This window comes from Sorex fumeus, unplaced genomic scaffold, assembly GCF_029834395.1.
Source record: "Sorex fumeus unplaced genomic scaffold, SorFum_2.1 ptg000093l, whole genome shotgun sequence".
NCBI lineage: Eukaryota > Metazoa > Chordata > Mammalia > Eulipotyphla > Soricidae > Sorex > Sorex fumeus.
In genome coordinates, this window is record NW_026606150.1 from 7,407,844 (window position 1) to 7,425,257 (window position 17,414).

The window sequence follows — 17,414 nt, forward strand, 5'->3', positions numbered from 1 at the left end:
CAGCCACCAGGAGTGGCCCAAGCCCAGAGCCCTCTCTCGGGAGCTTGTCCTGTCTGGGTTAAGACTCACAGTTTTTGTGTTGTGTGGCTTTTTTTCCCTCTTTGGGTTACACCTGGAGATGCACAGGGGTTCCTCCTGGCTCTGCACTCAGGAATCACTCCTGGCGGTGCTTGGGGGACCCTGTGGGATGCTGGGAATCGAACCCGGGTTGCCCGCGTGCAAGGCAAACACCCTCCCTCGCACTCCGCCTCTTTTTCCCGTCCCCGCCCGGTGCCCGCTCACTGCCCAACACGCTGCAGGTCCGAGGGCTGTTTCTGGGGCCAGGCTCCTGCTGCCGGACTCTGCTGGCCATGGAAGAGACCTGGGTGGGCGTCACATCCACCTGCCTCAGTCAAGCTCATCTGCAAACGGGTTCGATTGTGGCCAGGGAGATAACGCGGGGACCAGGGCCACATTCCTGGCCCGGGAACTCCCTGCACCTGTGACTTGCACAGATGCTCCGGCCCCTGTGAGGTTCGTTGGGAGGTCCACTCCGCATCGCCCAGGGGACCTGCGGGGCCGGGGCTGAGCCCTCGCCTCCCGTGAGCTCAGCACGGGCTGGAGCGTTTGGAATGTTTTCCTGGGGCCCTTGGTGTTGATTCTTCTCTCTGGGAGTGGGACTGAGGTAGCTGTAGAGCTCGGGGTCGGGGGGGGGGGCTGTTCCAGGGGGGCTCCACCCTTCCGGCCTCGGACCCTGAGCATCTGTGCTAGCGTGAGAGTAGCCCCAAAGCTAAATGAAGGCTGACGGGCTCCAGGAATCCTCAGATAAACTCCCCACCAGGGCTGCACGGGGGGCAGCAGGAACGGTTCCCTGCCCCTCGCTGGGGAAATTGAGGCACACGGAGCAGAGGGTCACTCCTCATTCATTCATTCACTCACTCACTCATTCATTCACCCGCATCCCCGTCCTCGCCCACGCACAGCTCATTCATTCACGGACTCACACATTTATTCACACCTTCATTCACGGAGCCGCTCGGCCCTCCCACCCCCCCCCCCCCCCCCCCCCCCCCCCCCCCCCCCGCCTAATTGAGTCACTTGGCCACTCGCTTAGTCACTTATTCATGCGCCAGCTCAGCTCCTCCCGCCTCTGCACACTCATTCATTCATTCTTTTTTTTTTTTTTATCTTTTTGGGTCACACCCAGTGATGCACAAGGGTTACTCCTGGCTCAGGCTACTCAGGAATTACTCCTGGCGGTGCTCGGGGGACCCTATGGGATGCTGGGAATCGAACCCGGGTCGGCCGCGTGCAAGGCAAACGCCCTCCCCGCTGTGTTATGGCTCCAGCCATTCATTCATTCTTTCACAGAGACACTCGTTCCCTCCTTTGTTCAGCGACCTCTTCGCTCATCTGTCCCTTCCGCCAGGGACCCCCCAGCGCCTTCTCCGGGTACACACTCATCCATTGGCTTCTTTCTCGTTGGCTCACTGCCGCGGCCACCCGCTCGTCCATTCCTCCGTCTCCCCGTTGGTGCCCCCCCTCATCCCCACGTTTATTCGCACGTTTATCCGTGGAGTCGCCTGTGCGTTCCCTCGCTCACTGCCTCGTCCGCTCTCCCTCCCCGTGTCCTTGTCACCGTCCTGTGCCCGCCTGTGCCCAGCACTGGGGCCCAGGAGGCCTCGGATGGGTCGGTCAGCCGCGCTGTCGCCTCTCTGCGGGCTCCGCTCGGCAGATTCTCCGCCTGGCCCTCTGGCCTTCCCGCCGCGAGCACCCTTCTCCCGTTGTGAATCGTCATTCTTCTCCCACCCACCGCGTCCCAGGGCGGCACCTGCAGCAAAGCAGGCAGCCGGGACCCTCTCGCCAGCACCCAGCCCCGGGACACGGGTGGCCCTTCTGGTCCCATCATGCCCTGCGAAGCTACCCCCACCCCTCGGGGGCACCTCTGCCCACGCTCCCCCTGGGGGCCCCTGCGCAGCAGGTCAGGGGTTATTGCCGACAGCACCTGTGGGGCCAGGACAGTCCCCACTGATGCCCGGAGCTCAGTGCTCAGCCCAGCTGCCACTGTCACCCCGCCTCAACCCTCTGCCGCCTGCGATGATTTGATTTCGTCCCAGGGAGCCTCTAAATGAAACGGGAAGCAGGACGTCTCCAGCCCGGGAAGAACGGCCTGGAAGAGACTGCGGCTCGCACCCGTTGCTGTACGTGGTCTTTGCCACGTCGCAGCCCCAGAGAAAGGCTCTGGTTCTCCCTGGCAGGGAGGCGTGACTATTCCACGGAGTTTTGGGGGCTGCAGACGTCGTACAGCGGGAACGGTGCCCCCCCCCCCCATGCAGGTGGTGACCCAGGTTTGATCCCTGGCACTGTGTATGGTGCCCTGAGCCCTGTCAGAGCCGGGAGTCAACCCTGAGCATCTCCAGGTGTGGCCCCCAAGTGAAACACCAAGAACGTTTCTGTATGTGAGCAGAAGCAGCACACAGAGTGCCTTCGACTTCAGACAGGATGTGCCACCTCAGTGCCTTCATCTCTCCTGGCCGGAATGCACACAGGGTCGTTGGAGCACTGGCAGCCACTTTGGATCCTGAGGAGACAAAGCAACGAGATGGAAAGGCCGTGGGTTCTGGATAAATTTCCCCGTGAGCTCTGCAATTCTTCCCTTGAGGTTGTGTTTGTGAGAGAGAAGGACATAGCTTTCCAAGTTATGGGACTTTGGGGATTTCCAGATGAAACGCTGGACACAAGCCAAGTTCTAACGGAAACACAGGGGAGAGTTGAGCCAGCGGGCAACGCTAACGATGCGTGTAGCAAAGGGCTGTATCCTGCAGCGACTGACCACTGCCCGCTGCTCGGTGCAGAGAACTGAGCGACCCCCCAGCACAGCCTGACCTCAGGGCTCACTGCCCATGGCCAAGGGGGACAAGAAAGCCCATCATACTCAGGCGCTCTGCCCCAAGTGCCAGCCCCCAGCTGCCCACACCCCCGAGGCTGGGAGCACAGGCTTTGGGGTACAGCCTGACTTCCCAGCGACCCATGCTCCCCACAGTGGGCCCTGCCCCCACAGCGACACCAGCTCCCGTTTCTCCCTCCCTCGCAGTCCGCCTCTTTTCTCCGTCCTACCCGGTGCCCGCTCACTGCCCAACACGCTGCAGGTCCGAAGCTGTTTCTGGGGCCAGGCTCCTGCTGTCGGACTCTGCTGGCCACGGAAGAGACCTGGGGGGCGTAATGTCCACCTGCCTCAGTCAAGCTCATCTGCAAATGGGTTTGATTGTGCCCAGGGAGATAATGCGGGGACCAGGGCCACATTCCTGGCACGGGAATCCCTGGCACCACATGGGCTCTCCAGACACTGCCAGTGGAACCCTGGGCCTGAACACTGGACCATCTGGCCACAGCCCCCTACCACCTACTCGTTCCTCCATCCATCCATCCCTGCATCTCTCTGAATAACACATCTACATCTGCCCACTCACCCCCTCAGTATCCATCTCTCCACTCACCTGTCCATCACATGTCTAGTCATATATGCATACTTGCTTCCATGTATACATGCATCTCAGTAACATCCACCCAGCCTTCCATCATCCATCCTTCCATACATCTATCCATCATCCATCCATCTTTCCATCATCCTTCCATCCACTCAGCATCCACCCACCCATCTATCCAACTGCCCATCCACCCACTCATCCATCCACCCACCCATCCACCCATTCATCCAGACATTATCCTTCCATCATCCATCCTTCTATCCATCTACCCATCTATCCATCCATCTTTCCATCCACTCAGCATCCATCCATCTACCCACTCACCCATCCATCCATTCACCCATCCATCCATCCACCCATCCATCCATCCCACCCATCCATCCTTCCATCCATCTATCCATCCATCTTTGCATCATCCATCCTTCCATCCACTCAGCATCCATCCACCCACTCATCCATCCACCCATTCATCCAGACATTATCCTTCCATCATCCATCCTTCTATCCATCTACCTATCTATCCATCCATCTTTCCATCATCCATCTACCCACTCACCCATCCATCCACCCACCCATCCACCCATCCATCCACCCATCCATCCACCCATTCACCCATCCACCCATCCACCCACCCATCCATCCACCCATCCATCCATCCACCCATCCACCCACCCATCCATCCACCCATCCACCCATCCATCCAGACATTATCCTTCCATCTTCCATCCTTCCATTCATCTATCCATCATTCATCCATCTTTCCATCATTCATCCTTCCATCCACTCAGCATCCATCCACCCATCCATCCATCCATCCACCCACCCACCAGCCTCTATCCAGTGCCCTCCGCATCAGTCGTTCTCTGCATGCCCACGCACCGTCTCAGCACCCGTGGAGGGGCTGCTGCCTCCTGCTGCTCCTTTCCTCGTCAAGACGCCCTCAGATGAGTGAAGGCACTTCCTTTCGAGCACTGAGGGGTGATTGTGTGCCGAGATCTGTGCTGGTATAGTCCTTGGGGTCCCAGCATGTAACTTGCAGCAAAGGAGTATCTGAATCAAGACCCAAGAGGGCAGAGCCAGGGAAGTTGAGAAAAGAACATTCCAGGAAGGAGCGAGATAAGGCAGCGGCTGCAAAGCCACGGCCTGGCCGGGCCTGTAGCGCCAGGGGAGGAATTTGAACTCTGTCCTAGAGCAGACGGGCTGGGGCCCTGGGCGGGGCACGATAACGGTCTCTCCAGAGATAAGTCTGGCTGCCGAGGGGGCTGTGGGTGCGAGGAAGCCTGGGAACGCGGGGCGAGACCAAAACCACGCGGGCAGAGCCAGACTGGCGGTGGCATGGGGAGGCCCCTCCCACTAGTTTTGTTTGGGGCTCGCACCTAGTGGTGCTCAGGACTTAACTCGTGGCTCTGTGCTCAGGGGTCACTCCTGTGAGGCTTGGGGGTCCCTGTGTGGTGCTGGGATTCGAACTTGAGTCAGACATGCGCCAGGCAAGAGCCGTCCCCACTGTCCCATCTCTCTGTACCCCTACACACACACACACACACACACACTTTTCATTATCAAGATGTTCCTTATGGGGACTGGAGCGATAGCACAGTGGGGAGGGAGTTTGCCTTGCACGCGGCCGACCCGGGTTCGATTCCCAGCATCCCATAGGGTCCCCTGAGCACTGCCAGGAGTGATTCCTGAGTGCAGAGCCAGGAGGAACCCCTGTGCATAGCCAGGTGGGACCCAGAAAGAAAAGAAAAAAAGGTGGCCCCTCTGCTGTTGACAACTAACTGCCAGGGGACACAATTGGGCTGGTGGCGCCTCCCGCCTCTCAGCCCGCTCATCCTTCTGCTTGTGCCCACTGAAGAGGGAAGGGGTTGGGGGAGGACTTCCGCTTCCGAGCTGTTGCTCAAGGTCACGGCCGGTCTGGCCCGATGGCCCCTCAGCTGCCTCCCCTGGCGTGAGGGCACGTTCCTGCGTAGCCCAAGGCCCAGGGGGCCATGCCCCTGCCCACCCAAGCCAGCCCCCACCGTACCCACTGTCAGGACCAGCTCCTGAATGGGCTTTGGCAGCAAGTTCGAACATGTCACTGACGTCACTGGACGGGGGTAGGGTCAGCTCTCTCCTGGTGGCCCCATTGGGTGGGGCAGGGGTCCAGGAGGAACCTTCTGGCAGCAGATGTGAGCCCAGCTGACCACGGAAGCGGGCATCGATGGGGGCCGGGGTCCATGTGCCGGGGAGGCCAACGCAGGGCCACAGAGGGGGTGCAAGAGAGCAGGAGGGGACCGGGGTTCCATGACTCTTCATGGCTATGGGCCACGAGCCGGGGCCCACCCCGTGCCAGTGTGGCCTTGTTATAACTCACAAAGACCCTGTTTCCAAATAGGCCCATGTTTGATTCCCAGCACTGCCCAGGGTCCCCTGAGCCCCGCCAAGTGTGGCCCAAAAACCAGAAAGAGAAAGAGAACAAGGGGCTGGAGAGAGAGCACAGTGGGTAGGGCGTTTGCCTTGCACACGGCCGACCCGGGTTCGATTCCCAGCATCCCATATGGTCCCCTGAGCACCGCCAGGAGTAACCCCTGTGCACCGCCAGGTGTGACCCAAAAAAGAAAAAAGAGAACAAGGCACCCTACTCTGAGGGTCCTGCGGTGGGAGCCTGGGGCCAGGATAAACCCCTCCCCCCTCCCAGGGGCCATCAGCGACCTTCTGAGAGTGGACACCGTGACGGGGTGAGGCCGAGTGTGGAACGAACAGACAAACAGACGGGACAACGCGGCACGGGGGACGAAGGAACCTTCAGGACTTAGGGGTCGCCGGGGGCAGAAGCCTTTATAACTGGGAAGTGGGGGAGTTGGTCACTGCTGGGCGCGGGGGCAGGGCAGGGGCCCCCAGGGGGTCCCCAAGTAAGGCAGCTCAGGACCCGCACTGTGGAGTGAGAGGAAGGCCCTGCCCAAACAGACGGACAGACAGACAGACGGGGTGGAGGCAGCCGACACCACCCACACCCGGCTCTCTGCACGTTACTGCTGTCCCTGGGACCTGCAGCCTTCCGGGCCCCGTCCCGGTGCCCAGGCCTGTGCCAGTGTGGGGCAGACCCTCTGTGCGGGCGCAGGGAGGGGGTGTGCGTCTGTGACATCCCGGTGCCCATGTGCTGCAGGTGGCCGTCACTCCAACGCTGACCGCGAGCCCCCCTCCCCACGGCCCCCTGCCCTCTGCACCCCACGGCCCCCTTCCCCTTCCCCCCCCAAGGTGCCGGTTTGGGGCATGGAACGGACGCACTTTGGGGGGACCCGCTGCCCCCATGGGTGCTGTTGCTCTGTCCTTTCCTCTCTGCGTCCACGGGTCCCCCACGTCTCTCTGGGCTTCACTTTCAGCCCCTCAGGGGCTTCTGAGCGCCCCCCCCACCAGGTTGGGGCTGTGGGGCTGGGGGCGCCCCAGTGTTGGAGCTCGGGTCTGGGAGGAGTAGAAGCTGCCCCCATGACAGTGGCCCTGCCCACCCCTTCCTGCAGGGTGGGGCCGGCCCCCCTTGGGTCCCCTCCATCTCTCTGGGTTCTGCATGGTGGGGAAGAAACCCAGGAGGGGTTCACCCCAAGACGCACAGCGAGTGGAGACCTGGGGAGTCACCCTGCTGTCCAGGGGGCGGAAACGTCACCTGATCTCAGGGGAAGGGGGGCCCAGAAGCCACCAGGTCTGGCCAGGACGGGCCAAGACAGCAGGGGACAAGCGTCATGGTATTTATTTGTGCGTTTTGTTTTGCCTGATTTCATCTCATTTTTAGTTTATTTCATCTCATTTTATCTTGATTTTATTGATTTTATCTTCCTTTTATTTTCGGGGTCTCCCACGCAGTCCCAGGGACCCTGGCGACCTCTCCTGTCGATTCTCAGCCAATAGGACTGGACGTTCCAGGCTGGAGCCCCCGTGGCAGCTCTGTGGGGGTCCGGTGGTGGGTGTGAGCAGGACGGAGGTACAGGGCCACACACACTCGGGGCTGAGGCCTGGCAGCTGGGAGGGGCTCAGGGGTCCAGTCCCTGGGTGGGGACGCTGGAAGGAACCAGCCCTGCCCACCAGTGAGCGCTCGGGTGTCTAAGTGAGCTGGGCAGGACACTGGGACGGACACCTGGGGGCCTGATGGGGACCCAGCATGGGGGGGGGTCACATGGCCCAGAGGAAAGGCTGACCCCTGCCCAGCGCAGAGAGCACATGAACAATGGGTGGGCAGGGGTGGGCGGCAGGACGCAGGGTGAACCATCCTTCCGGTCCCAGAGTTCATGTCACCCCCATGAGAACTGGGCGGGGCGGGGCTGAGCGAACCTATTTTTCAGTCACCCTCAGGGCTGAGACGGGTGCTAGGGACATTCCAGCGATGAAGCAAGAGCAGCCAGGCTGGCCCATGTGGGTGCAGGATTAAGCCAGACTATAAAAGGCATTAAATCATCAGATTATAAGAAGCATGAAGTCATCAGATTATAACAGGCATGAAGTCATCAGATTATAACAGGCATGAAGTCATCAGATTATAACAGGCACTGGACCGCCAGGTCCCAAAGGCCCCTTTCTTCAACCCACCATTGTAGGGTCCACGGGTGGGGGTGGCAAGGTACGGGAATTCGCAGGGGGCCTATAAAACCTAGGTCAGGGGGTCTGCGTGGGGGTGAGAGACCCCGGGGTCGGCCCCCAGCACGTCCCCCCAGAAGGAAAAGATTAGACAAAGTGCCTGGTCAAAAAATGGGGGAGTCCTGGGTGGTGGGTCTGGGGCCCTCCACTGCTCAGTGGATTTGGGCGGGGGGGCTTCGTCTCGACCGTGGGGCCAGTGGTTGGGGTTGGTACTCAGGAATCCCTGAGCGTAGCGAGCGTGGCCGAACCCCCACCAGCCAGGGCCCCATCTGTTTTTTTTTTTCTTTTTGGGTCACACCCAGTGATGCACAGGGGGTTATTCCTAGCTCTGCACTCAGAATTACCCCTGGCAGTGCTCAGGGGACCATATGGGATGCTGGGAATCGAACCCGGGTGGGTCGCGTGCAAGGCAAACGCCCTCCCCGCTGTGCTATCGCTCCAGAGGGCCCCATCTGTTCCCGTGCCTCCCCACGTCAGCTGGGACCAGGTTTGCCGCTGCCCTGGGGCGTCTAATGTCACCCTGCAATTACAGAAATAAAGGGGTGACGGGGCTAATCTCCCCGTGGGATCCGGGACCCAGTCTTTCCTGTTCCCTGCCCCTCCCCGGCCTTCCAGGGTGCACGGAACACGAGGGCCAACTCCGGAGCCTGACAGTCGCCCCGTGGGCCCGGACCCAGACCCAGACAGCCCTGCCCTCCTCACACTGGCTGCTGCTCCCCTCTCTGGGCTGGGGCGGGGGAGGGGGCGCCCCTGAGTGTCTCCAGGGCTGTGCCCACGGAAGCACCCCTTCCCACCCGAGGGGGAGTCCCACGGCAGCTGTGGCTGTGGGTGCCCGGCTGGAGCCCGCCCGGCTTCTGGCATCGGCGCCAGCACCTGCAGGTAGAATCCTGGGGCTTCTCTGTCGAGGTTGGCATCACAGGTCCCCCCCTGACCCCATCTGAGGCGCGTGGCTCTTCTTCCAGGAACTCAGACCAACGTCCCTTCCTGCTGGCTTCCCAGAGCTGCCACTGGGTCGGCCTCGGGGCCTGCCTCAGGGTTGCTGGCTCAGAAACGGGAGTTCAGCCACCGGCTCAAATCCCAGCCCCTCCCCAGGCTGGAGAGATGGCACAAGGGACACAGCACGGGCCCTACCTGCTGCTTCCGTCCTTGTCACCGCAGATGGGGATGGAAATGATCTATTTTAATAAGAGCTGAAAGGGGGTCAGGACAGCTCACATGGGCCCCCATCACTGCACGGCCAGGACTGACCCAAGTACAGAAGAAGGATAGCCCTTGCGTGTGGCCCCGACCCACTGCCCAAACAAAACGCCAACCAACCCCACCCCGCAGCCCGAGGAAGGGGTGCCTCCACTGCCCAGTTCTGAATCAGCAGACTGGGGGGGTCCACACAGGCTGAGTGAGTCAGGAGGAAGGGCTTGAGGGGGCAGCCCCGGGGGCTGCTGGGGGCCAGACTATGGGAGAAGGCAGGGGTGCGACTCTGGTCAAGGGGACAGAGGCTGTCCCCTGTTTGGGGCGCTTTTCCCTCACCTGCTTGGGACCTGCCTGGGCTTGGCCTGAGTTGGGGCGACTCTGAGACGCGCCCCTGCCAGAGGGAGGCCGCAGAGGGCCACAGTGAGGGCGGAGGGTCTCCAGAGACACAGTTTATCACCGACATGGAAAACTGGCATCGGGGTTGAGACGCTGTGGGCGGAGCTGGACCATGGTTTGCCTTATTGCAAGGCAGCATATTTCAACAAAGTCACGGCCACGGTCATCCTGTTGTTCATCGATTTCCTCAAGCAGGCACCAGTAACGTCTCCTTAGTCCTAGCCCTGAGATTTTTAGAAAGTGCCATATTCAAGGCTCTTTCAGGGTCAGGAGAATGAGACCCATTATTCTTACTGGGTTTTGGCATATTGAGTATGCCACGGGGAGTTTGCCAGACTCTGCTGTGTGGGCAGAATACTTTTGGTAGTCTGCCAGGTTCTCCAGAGTAAGAACTAGATAATGAGATGTCGCATGGCCACAAATGCGGCTGTGCACTTCCAGGAGCTGGGTTTTATAGTCTCTGGGTCTTGACCGTTGAGGGGATTACACGGCACTGGAGGCAGTTGGCGGGTGTGACGTCTACCTACTGGAAGATGGGGATCTGGGTGGAGGAGGCCCAGTCCCGATCCGAGCAGGCTTGGAGATCTCAGCCCCGGGACCCGCATGCCTGGGTTCCTCTGCCGGTTCCTTCATGCATGAGGCTTGTTCGAACGTGTGGAGAGTGGTCTCAGCATGGCTGTGGCTGGTTCCGAAGGTCTTCAGCTGCTTCAACAAAGTATTTTATTTTATTTTTTGCTTTTTGGGTCACACCCGGCGATGCTCAGGGGTTACTCCTGGCTTTGCACTCAGGAATCACTCCTGGCAGCACTCAGGGGACCACACGGGATGCTGGGAATCGAACCCGGGTAGGGCGCGTGCAAGGCAAATGCCCTACCCGCTGTGCCATCGCTCCAACCCACAAAGCATCTATTTTCATAAGATCTGAGGGGCTGGAGCAATAGCACAGCAGGTAGGGCATTTGCCTTGCATGCGCCGACCCGGGTTCGATTCCTCCACCCCTCTCGGAGAGCCCAGGAAGCTACCGAGAGTATCTCGCCGGCATGGCAAAGCCTGGCAAGCTCGCCGTGATGTATTTGATATGCCAAACACAGTAACAACAAGTCTCACCATTTGTTGTGAGATGTTACTGGTGCCCGCTCGAGCAAATCGATGAAAAACGGGAGGACAGTGCTACAGTGTGATAATAAGATCCGAAAGGGGGTCAGGAGACAGCACACATGGGCCCCAGACACCACCGCGATCGCCCCTATTGGTAAGAGCCTGGAACTATTTATCTGGTCTAGATCTCTGAGCGTGGAAAGCATTGAAGAAGAGGGGAGGGCTGGAGCTACAGTTACAGTGGGGAGAGCGTTTCCCTGGCACGCGGCCGACCCGGGTTCAATCCCCGGCATCTCATAGGGTCCCCCAAGCACCGCCAGGAGTAATTCCTGAGTGCAGAGCCAGGAGGAACCCCTGAGCATCACTTAGGTGTGACCCAAAAAGCGAAGAAAAAAAGAAAGAAAGAAGGGAAAAAGGTGGGCTGGGGAGAGAGTCCCACTAGGAGTGATCCCTGAGCACTGTGAAGTGTGGCCCCAATCCCATCCCTGAAAGAAGCATTTAAAGATAATTCCACAGATTTGGGGGCCAGAGCTATCGTACAGAGGGCAGGGCACCTGACTTGCACACAGCTGACCCAGTTCTATCCCTGGCCCCCATATGGACCCCCTGAACTCCACCAGTTGTTATTGTTAAGCACAGGGGAAGCTCCGAGCACCACCAGGTGTGCTCCCAACCTCCCTCTTTCCCCCCTAAAAAAGCACAGGAATAGAAAGAGGAAAACTGCCTTTCCAAATCTCGAAACCCAGCAGGTGTTGGCAGAAACCCCTCCAGATTTAAGTGTTCAAATTTTGGAATTTCAAAATCCTGCAGCCACTACTGCAGCCACGCGACATCATGTGTTATTCATAACCAGCAATAGAACACAAATTGTCTAGTGTTGCCTTTTCAGCAGATCTGAGTGTTGGGGTAAAATCTCAAGCAATAATGGTGGGTCTGGTGTCAAAATATTGAATGAGATCAAAGTAGAGAGAGAGTAATGTGGAGATCCTCTGCCCCACAGGTAGGGGGAGGGCGTGGGATGGGGGTATACTGGGGTTGTTGGGGGTGGAGAATGGGCACTGGTGAAGGTACGGGGGTTTCATTGTATGACCGAGACTTAGACCCGAAAGCTTTGTAACTGCTCTCGCGGTGATTCAATAAATAAAATTATAAAAAAATGAAAAAAATAAAAACCTGCCCCTCCACAAATATCCAGTCACAGATCGCTTCATGGTCCTGTATTAGAATTCATTTTTTCAGAGAAAACAGCATTTTATCAGGACATTCTGAAGGTCTGAGGTGAGAGTAGCTGAGGCTGGGAGGTCTGAGGCACGCATCATGAGGGTCTGAGGTGAGCATTGTGACACCACAAGGTTCCGAGGTCTGAGGCAAGCATTGTGACAGACCCTGAGGGTTGGAGGTGAGCCTCACGGCAACCTGTGTGGTTTGGGTAGTCTGAGGAGAGCCTCGTGACGAAGCTGTGTGATTTTCTCTCAGCACGCCTTGTGACAAACCGTGATTTTGTGAGTCTGAGGCGAGCGTTGTGACAAACCTTTGTGGTTTGGGGGGGGGAGCCGCGTATCGCGGCGAACCCCCCGGGGTTTTGAGGGTTTGAGCCGCCCATCGCGACAAACCCGTGTTTTTTTTTAAATTTAATTTAATTTTATTATTTTTTTTAAACATTTCTCATTTATTAAGATACCCATGTGGTTTTGAGGTTTTGAGCCGCCCATCGCGACAAACCCGTGTTTTTTTTTAATTTAATTTAATTTAATTTAATTATTTTTTAAACATTTCTCATTTATTAAAATACCCGTGTGGTTTTGAGCCGCCCATCGCAACAAACCCATGTGGTTTTGAGGGTTTGAGCCGCCCATCGCGACAAGCCCGTGGTTTTTTTTTAAATTTAATTTTATTATTTTTTAAAAACATTTCTCATTTGTTAAAATACCCGTGTGGTTTTGAGCCGCCCATCGCAACAAACCCGTGTTGTTCTGAGGGTTTGAGCCGTATATCGCGACAAACCCCTGTGGTTTTAGGAGTCCAAGGCAAAAATTGTGCCAAGCCCGCGTGCTTCTGAAGTCTAAGGTGAGCCCGGCGAGAACCCGCGTGTTCTGGTCCTTCGTGCTCCTACAGCGCCCCCACCTTCTCCACCTACGTCACCCTGTTCCTCATCTCCCCTCCTCCCCCCCCCCCCCCCCCCCCCCCGCCCCAACCTCTTATCTGCGCTGACAATCTGTCTGTGTTGTTTTGTTAAGCTCATTTCTGTTTGTTTTTTTCCTTTTCTTGATTTTGGTATTCGGTCACACCCAGTGGTGTTCTGGGCTCACTCCCTGTGGGACTCAGGGGACCGCATGGGGGTGCCGGGGATCGAACCTGGGACAGCCACGTGCAAGGCACGCGCCCGACGCCACTCTCACTCCAGTCCTGAGGTGTCTTTAAAAATTGAATACATAGTTTGTTTAGGAAGTGTGTGTGTGTGTGTGTGTGTGTGTGTGTGAGAGAGAGAGAGACAGAGACAGAGACAGAGAGACAGAGAATGAGAGACAGAGAGACAGAGAGACAGAGAGAGAGCAAGGGTGCGGGAAGATGGAGCATTGGCACCTGAGCTGGCTGCGGCCACTTCAGGACGGGGCAAATCATTTTCATCCTCCATTTCTCTGGGTAGAGCTTCTTTTTTCTTTTTTTTTTTTTACTTTTTTTTGGAGGTCACACCCGGCGATGCACAGGGGTTCCTTCTGGCTCTGCACTCAGGAGTCACTCCTGGCAGTTCTCAGGGGACCATATGGGATGCTGGGAATTGAACCAGGGTCGGCCACGTGCAAGGCAAACGCCCTACCCGCTGTGCTATCGCTCCAGCCCCCAGGGTAAAGCTTCTTGATTTGATGTGGGCCCCATTGACTTCGGCTTCGGTTTCCCTTTTCCCTGGCGATGCTTTTCCCCAGCCAAGGCCAAGGTTCATGTCTGGCCGCTGTCGCCCTCCATGTCTCTCAATCACAGTTCCATGTCACTGTGTCATCTCCACCCTCTGTCTCCCAGGAGAGCTGGCCTGGCTCCGCCTGGCTCCGGCCCGGGTCCAGATCCTTCCTGAATTGGGCCATACTAGAGGACAGGTTTGCTCTTTAAAATTATTTCAGGACCGTAGTGATAGCAGATACTGTGCTTGCTCTGCATGCCGTCATCCCATGTTCAATCCCCGGCATCCTCTATGGTCCCTGAGCACTTCCAGGAGTGATCCCTGAGCGTAGAGCCAGGAGTAAGCCCTCAGAATCGCTGGGCGTGGCCCCCCAAATTATTATTATTGTGGCAAGCCCGGCAAGCCACTGAGAGCATCTCGCCCGCATGGGAGAGCCTGGCAAGCTACCCGTGACGTATTTGATATGCCAAACACAGTAACAATAAGTCTCACGATTGGAAACGTTACTGGGCCTGCTCGAGCAAATTGATGAACAACGGGAGGACCGTGACCGTGACCGTGGCAAGATCAGTTTAGCATAAAATTTACCACTTTGCCTTCTTTCTTTCTTTCTTTCTTTCTTTCTTTCTTTCTTTCTTTCTTTCTTTCTTCCTTTCGCTGCAAAATCTTTATTGACTAGTCCACTTCTTCTAAAGGTGTCCAGGGAGGACTCCGCCAAACCCATGACACTAGGGAGCACCACTTGGGCGACCTAAAGGCCACCGATCCCCAGAGACTCCCAATGGAGCATAAGGTGAGTCTTTGAACACTCTCCCGGAAGTCAGAGGTGGGTACCTTGCGGGTAGAACCTTGCCTGCGGGGCCAGCAGGGCCTGGCTCAGCTTCTCCTCCAGGTCCAGCATTTCAGCCGACGATAAGAGAGCCCAGCAGGTGCCCAAAGCAGGGTGAAGTGACTCAGCAGTCCCTCCTGCTCCACAGGGGGAGGACCAGTGTGCCCAAGTGCCTTTCCAGGAGGGAAACGGTGACTGGACTGGGCAGGGTGCCAGCTGGTGCAGTCAGTGGTCTGGGCAGTGTGCCAGGGCGGCCACCTCCCATTTCCGGCCGTGTCTCCTCAGGTCCCAGCATGGTCGGCCGTGTGCTGTTAGCTGCGTCCGACAGGTGTGCAGCTGGGGCTGGGCCCGGGCTGGGCCGCAAGGGAAAATGAGCACTGAGCTGTGGGGAGCCCCCGAGGAGCGGGTTGGGGGGGTGCTGCGAGGGGTGGGTGGGGCTGCACAGGGGGCTGCAGTGACCTCAAGTTCTCAACGATGCAGCCACCACAGAAGTCACCGCCAAAGGCAGCTGTCAAGAAGCTCCTGCAGGGGCTTGGAGTGATAGCACAGCGGGTAGGGCTTTTGCCTTGCACACGGCCGACCCGGGTTCGATTCCCAGCATCCCATATGGTCCCCTGAGCACCGCCAGGAGTAATTCCTGAGTGCAGAGCCAGGAGTAACCCCTGTGCATTGCCAGGTGTGACCCAAAAAGCAAAAAGCAAAAAAAAAAAAACAAAAAAATCAGAAGCTCCTGGCCATAGGGGCCAGAGCAATATGCCGCCAGCTGGCTTTGCGCGGCCAACCAAGGTTCCATCCCTGCACCCCATCTGGTCTCCCAAACCGGCCAGGAGTAAGCACCTGAGCACCACCGGGGGTGGCCCCAAGCCAACAGGATAATATAATAATAATGATTGTAATGACGGGGGCCCGGAGCGCGGCTCAGCACTCAGGGTTTGGTTCCCAGCACCCCCAAGTAAAATCTTAATTACACAAGAGCGGGTGTTGCTGTAGTTGAAAGCTCGTGCCTGGAGGGCGGGAGAGCTGAGTTTGGTCCTGGGCTCTGCAAAAAAGTAAAATAATAAAATCTCATAAAGCTTAATTATACAGAGCGGAGCGCCTGGCACCCGGCAGGCAGCTTGGGACAGCCCCGGCTGAGTGCTGTGTGTGGCCATGCCAGGGTCCCCGGGTACATCTTAGAGCACATCTCTGCCAGGTGCCACAGGCCACCAGGAGCAGTGTGGTGACCCAGCACTGGTCAAGGTGCCCTGTCCCTGGCTTTGGGAATTGGGGGTCTCCTTTTTGAGGGGGCGTCAGGAACAATGGCCGTGGGGCAGCCCTGGGTTCCAGCCCCAGCCCCTCCGCTCCCCAGAGCCCACGCTCTCAGAGGAAGAGGCTAAAACAAAGGCCACACTTCAGTGAGGGCTCGTGGGCGAGGTGCTTGGTGATGCCCTTGCCAAAGTGATTTTCTTCCCCCAACAGCCCTGGAGTGTCCATGCTACTAGCACACGGGGTCAGTGTGGTACACGAGTTAAGACAGTGCAGTGGGGTAGTGCGTTTGCCTTGCACGGAGCTGACCCGAGTTCGATTCCCAGCATCCCATATGGTCCCCTGAGCACCGCCAGGGGTGATTCCTGAGTGCAGAACCAGGAGTAGCCCCTGTGCATCGCTGGGTATGACCCAAAAATGAAAAAAAAAAAGGTGGAGGCTACCAGGCTCGCTTTGGGCCCTATCAGAGTATCCCTAAGTGCAGAGTCCGGAGTAAGCCCTGAGCACAGCTGGGTGTGGCCCCCAAACCCAAACAAACCATTAATAATAATTAGGACACACTTTACACCTGTGCCCTCTGAGCTTGGAGAAAAGCAGGTGTGACTCCCTTCCTGGTCAGGAGGCAAAGTTTGCCTGGGGAGACAGAGTTGCCTGAGCCGGGCTGGGCGCCTGGTTGTGAATTAACCCAGGACTTGTCGTTGGCCACGTCGGTGGCTTTTGAGCTTTCTCGACTGCTTTTGCAACCTTGGGAGTGACACGATAGGGCTGGCACCACGGCCCGGGAAGGACACTGCGCAGGCTTCTCTTTTCCCGGTGTGGAATTCCACTCTTCTTTGGAGAACCAGCTCAGGTTAAGGTGGTACTGAGCGAGGGTGGCTGGAGTTTCCTCCATTCGGGATCCAGGATGAGGGATGCAGAATTTATCCGTAGGTGTGACTAGTCAGTGAATGGATAGATGGGTGGGATGAAGGAGGATGTGGTCCTGGGCCTGGCAGCCCGGTCGGCCGGAGGGAGCACCTGTTTCAGTGTTCCCGCCAAGAAGGGCTGGTCCAGACCTGGGTTCTCGCACTCCCTTCCTCCCCGCCTTGACCGGGACCGGAGACTCACAGGTTGCTTCCCTCCAGAGTGGCTGACCGCAGTAAGGAAGCCTGGGCACTTCCCTGGAGAAAAGCTGGTCCTCCGGGTCCCTTAACTAAAGGTGGTTTTATGCGACAACTAGCCCCTCCCCCCCAGCACCCATTCCTGCACCCTTTCCCGGTCCTGCAGAGGCACCAAATCCCAGTTCCCCGAGGTTGCCCCAGCCCCACGCTCCAATCCGGTAGATTTTTTCCCCCCTGCATCTAAAGCCAGGAGCCTCAAAAATCAAAGGCAGCTGGTGTTCGCCAGGTGCAGGGGGCCCAGCAGGGTCCGTGCGTACCCTGGGTATGACCCAAAAAGGGCCAGGGCGTGCTCGGGGCGGCGGGAGCACCTTGCCTGCCAGGGATCTGAGCCCCGGGAGGGCGGGCAGACGCCACTTCCGGCCGCGCGGGGCTCCGCGCGTGACGCACAGCGGACGCCGGCCCCGACCTTTGCAGCCCTCGGCGGCGGCAGCGGCGGGGGACTCGGGTGGGGGGCACCGCGGGACGCGCAGGTGCAGCCCCCACGAACCGAGAGCGGGGCCGCGGGGGCGGGGCCCGGAGGGGGCGGG